This window comes from Cannabis sativa, chromosome 4 (genome assembly GCF_029168945.1).
Source record: "Cannabis sativa cultivar Pink pepper isolate KNU-18-1 chromosome 4, ASM2916894v1, whole genome shotgun sequence".
NCBI lineage: Eukaryota > Viridiplantae > Streptophyta > Magnoliopsida > Rosales > Cannabaceae > Cannabis > Cannabis sativa.
Window position 1 is genome coordinate 2,019,940 of NC_083604.1, and position 5,146 is coordinate 2,025,085.

The window sequence follows — 5,146 nt, forward strand, 5'->3', positions numbered from 1 at the left end:
CATTCACTTTGAAAGTATTAGGACTTTCACCTTTTAGTTCCACTGCTCCGTAGGGAAACACTTTGATCACCGTAAATGGCCCGGACCACCTTGACTTTAATTTACCAGGAAACAACTTTAGTCTTGAGTTGAAGAGTAGAACTTGTTGACCAGGTTGAAACTCCTTTCTGACTAGATTTCGGTCATGCCATCTCTTAGTTCTTTCCTTGTAAATCTTGGCGTTTTCATAAGCTTCATTTCGAAATTCTTCCAACTCATCCAACTGTAGTAGTCTTTTCTGCCCAGCAGCTTTTAAGTCCATGTTTAGAGTTCTCATTGCCCAATAAGCTTTGTGTTCTAACTCCACCGGTAAATGACACGCCTTTCCAAACACCAACCGATATGGTGACATCCCAATTGGCGTTTTGAACGCTGTTCTGTAAGCCCACAATGCGTCATCCAACTTTCTTGACCAATCTTTCCTTGATCTCTGCACCGTTTTCTCCAGAATCATCTTTATTTCCCGGTTAGAAATCTCAGCTTGGCCATTACTTTGCGGATGATAGGGAAGGGCAGTTCGATGACGAACACCATACTTTGAAAGGAGTGCTTCGAACTGTTTGTTGCAGAAATGACTCCCTTCATCGCTTATGATCGCTCGGGGAGTACCAAACCGTGTGAATATATTCTTCTGAAGGAACCGAAGAACTGTTTTTCCATCATTAGCTGGTGTTGCTGCAGCTTCTACCCATTTTGATACGTAATCCACAGCTAGTAAAATGTATAGATTGCTAAACGATGAAGGAAAAGGACCCATAAAGTCTATCCCCCATACATCAAACAACTCTACTTCCAAGATTCCTGTCAAAGGCATTTCGTTTCTCCTTGAGATGTTTCCTGTACGCTGACAACGATCACATGCCTTCACAAAAGTACTAGCATCTTTGAAAAGTGTTGGCCAAAAGAACCCGCTTTGCAACACTTTTGCAGCTGTTCTAGTTCCACTGAAGTGTCCCCCACATGGTAAAGCATGACAGTGATTAAGAATAGAGTACATCTCCTCTTCAGGCACACACCTTCTTATTATCTGATCTGCACAGTGCTTGTAGAGGATTGGCTCTTCCCAATAGTAATGTTTTACCTCGGAAAAGAATTTCTTTAATTGTTGACGAGATAGCTCAGGAGGAGTGATATTAGCAGCTAAGTAGTTAACATAATCAGCATACCATGGTACCATAAGACTTTCCCTCACACTAAAGAGTTGTTCATCGGGAAATTGTTCATTTATTTGTACCTCTTTCGTATTCTGGCTTTCTTCCAGTTCTAGTCTTGACAAGTGATCTGCCACCAAGTTCTCAGTACCCTTCTTGTCTCTTATGTCAAGATCAAATTCTTGCAAAAGAAGAACCCATCGAATCAGTCGTGGTTTGGCATCCTTCTTAGTCATCAAGTATTTGATTGCTGAATGATCTGTATACACTATCACTTTATTGCCAATCAAGTAGGGTCGAAATTTGTCACATGCAAACACTATAGCCAGCATCTCTTTTTCTGTAGTAGCGTAGTTTAGTTGGGCATCATTCAAGGTTTTGCTTGCATAGTAAATGGTTCTGAATACCTTGTCAACCCGTTGTCCCAAAACTGCTCCAATAGCATAATCACTTGCATCGCACATGATTTCAAAAGGTAATTCCCAGTTTGGTGTAGTCACAATCGGTGCTGAGATTAACTTCTCCTTGAGAATTTGGAATGCTTCAAGACAATCTTTCCCAAATTCAAAAGGTACTCCACTAGCTAGAAGATTGGATAGCGGTTTGGCCACTTTGGAGAAATCTTTGATAAATCTTCTATAAAACCCAGCATGACCCAAGAAGCTTCGAACTCCCTTAACTGAAACTGGAGGAGGCAAGTTCTCAATTGTAGATACTTTGGCTCTGTCAACCTCAATACCTTCTTTTGAGATTTTATGTCCCAAAGACTATTCCTTCTGTAACCATGAAATGGCACTTTTCCCAGTTCAACACCAAATTAGAGTCTTCACATCTTGCTAAAACCAATTCCAAGTTGCTCAGACATTGGTCAAACGATGAGCCAAACACTGAAAAATCATCCATGAACACCTCGATGCACTTTTCTATTAAATCTGAAAATATGGCCATCATACACCTCTGAAATGTTGCTGGAGCATTGCACAGCCCAAATGGCATTCGTCGAAAAGCAAAAGTACCATATGGACATGTGAATGTTGTTTTCTCTTGATCCTCCGGTGCTATAGCTATTTGGTGATACCCTGAGTATCCATCAAGGAAACAATAGTACTCTTGTCCTGCCAACTTGTCTAACATCTGATCAATGAATGGGAGTGGAAAGTGATCTTTTCTTGTGGCCTTGTTGAGTTTTCGGTAGTCAATGCAAATTCTCCATCCCGTGACAGTTCTAGTTGGGATGAGTTCATTCTTCTCGTTCTTTACCACCGTCATCCCTCCTTTCTTTGGAACAACTTGGACTGGACTCACCCATTTACTGTCTGAAATAGGATACGCTACCCCGGCATCTAACCACTTCAAGACTTCTTTTCTGACAACCTCCTTCATTGGTGGATTTAATCTACGTTGTGCATCAATGGTTGGCTTCACTCCTTCCTCCATTAAGATTCTATGCATTACAGTTGAAGGGCTGATCCCTTTAATATCTGCTAAAGTCCATCCAATGGCTTTTGAATGCTTCCTTAGAACCCGTAATAGCTTATCTGTCTCTACAGAAGATAGGGAAGAAGCCACAATAACAGGAAGTGTCTTATTTTCTCCCAAATATTCATACCTGAGATGCTCTGGTAGGACTTTTAACTCTAGTTGAGGAGGCTTTTCAGTAGATGGGGTAGGCTTTGTTGGTATGACTCCTAACTCTTCATAATATTTTCTATTCAGCGGTCCATAAGAATCGAGCCACAAAGCATACTCATAAGCTTCCTTACCGTCTTGTTCCACCACCTCTTCTTGTACCAAACTCAGATTAAGAGGATCTTCAGCATGTGTCTTTGTCTCCATTAACTGGTCCACCACATCAATTGCAAAACAGTTGTCACTAGCCGTAGGATAGGTCATTGCTTTGAGCACATTAAATACAACTTCATCTCCTTGTACCCTTAGCTTTAACTCTCCTTTCTGAACATCAATTAGTGCTTTCCCTGTTGCCAAGAAAGGTCTACCCAGGATGATAGGAACATTACTATCTTCTTCCATATCCAGAACAATGAAATCAGCTGGAAAGATGAACTTGTCCACCTTTACTAACACATCCTCAATGACTCCTCTAGGGTGAGCTAGCGATCGATCTGCCAATTGAAGAGTTACAGTAGTTGGCTTTGCTTCACCTAGCTGCAATCTTTTAAACACTGACAAAGGCATTAAGTTTATACTGGCTCCCAAATCACATAGTGCATTTATTCCTTCAATTTTACCAATAGTACAAGGAATAGTGAAACTCCCTGGATCTCTGAGTTTTGGAGGGAGTTTCTTCTGTAGAATAGCGCTACACTCTTCAGTTAGAGCCACTGTCTCATAGTCTTCCATCTTCCTCTTCTTTGACAAAATTTCCTTCATAAACTTCACATAACTTGGCATCTGCTCTAGAGCTTCAGCAAAAGGAATGTTAATGTGAAGTCTTTTGAAGACTTCTAGAAACTTGGTGAACTGCTTGTCTAAGCTTGACTTTCTAAGCCTCTGAGGATAGGGTATTTTTACATGATGATGAATACTAATTGGTGGAGACTGTGGTGGTGCTGCTGGGCTGTCAGTAGCCTTCTCTGCTGTTGGTGTTGGTGTTTGCACTGGTTGAGCATTTATTTCTTCGTCTTCCTCAATTGGTTGTGGTAACTCGGGCCCATCATACTTCTTACCGCTCCTCAGGGTAATTGCCTTGCAATTTTCTTTGGGATTAACTTCAGTTGTGCTAGGCAAATTCCCTTGAGGGCGGGTTGCTACCTGAGTTGCTAGCTGGCCCATCTGAGTCTGAAGGTCTTTAATTGAAGATCTAGTTTCAGTCATGAATTGGAGCAGTAAATCTGTCTGCAAACTAGAACTTCCACCAGAGGCTTGTTGCTGATTAAACTGTTGGTTCTGATTTCTTTGTTGATAGAACCCACTATTTCTTCGGTTGTTATTCTGGTTGAACCCATAATTGTTGTTGTTGTTGTTCTGTGAAAAATTCCCAATGGCTTTAGCTTCATCCATTGGCAAATCATCCACATCTGCTTGACACTCCGAAAAGTGATGACTTCCTCCACATAACTCACAAACAATTTGGGCTTGCTTAGCTTGCCCTGCAATGATTTTAGTCAATGCCTCAACCTGAGCTGTTAACTTTGTGATGGCATCAACTTCTAACACACCAGCTACCTTCTTAGATTGACTCCTTTCAGTTGGCCACTGCTGATTGTTTAGAGCCATCTCCTCCAATAGATCATACGCTTCATTAGCACTTTTTCTCATAAAAGCTCCGCCCGCTGCTGCATCTATTAAAGTTCTAGTATTACCAACCAGCCCGTTATAAAAGTTGTGAACCAGCATCCACTTCTCTATACCATGATGAGGACACCTCCTGATCAGATCTTTAAACCTCTCCCAAGCCTCATGGAGAGATTCATTATCTTGTTGGCAGAAATTATTGATTTCTCCTCTTAGCTTTGCAGACTTAGCTGGAGGAAAGAACTTTGACAAGAATTTTGTTGCCAGATCATTCCATGTAGCAATAGAATTAGGTGGCAAAGAATTCAACCAACTCTTGGCTCGTTCTCTGAGCGAGAATGGAAACAACCTCAGTCGAATGGCATCATCGCTAACTCCATTAACCTTAAAAGTTTCACAAAGTTCCATGAAGTTAGAGAGATGCAAATTAGGATCTTCAGAAGGGAGACCACCAAACTGAACTGAAGACTGCACCATTTGAAGGATGGCAGGCTTAATCTCGAAATTGTTTGCTTCCACTGCCGGTGGCCTGATACATGACTGCACTCCCGTCAGAGTAGGGAGAATGTAATCTCTCAAGCTACGGCCATTAGCTTGATCTTCCACGGCACCTCCATTATTACCATTATTACCCCCATTGTTTCCAGCATTATTGTTCACATTCGCAGCCATGATCTCTGATGTTTCAGCAGTTGCTGAAA

General features: G+C 41.5%; 1 non-coding gene across 1 annotated transcript; it reads left to right on the forward strand.

Annotated features, from left to right (window-relative positions):
• The first annotated feature begins 4,557 nt into the window (after positions 1-4,557).
• On the forward strand, positions 4,558-4,664 carry LOC115701783 (small nucleolar RNA R71). Its single transcript, XR_004008763.2, has one exon. It is a non-coding gene; the product is annotated as a small nucleolar RNA R71 (small nucleolar RNA).
• Positions 4,665-5,146: the final 482 nt, after the last annotated feature.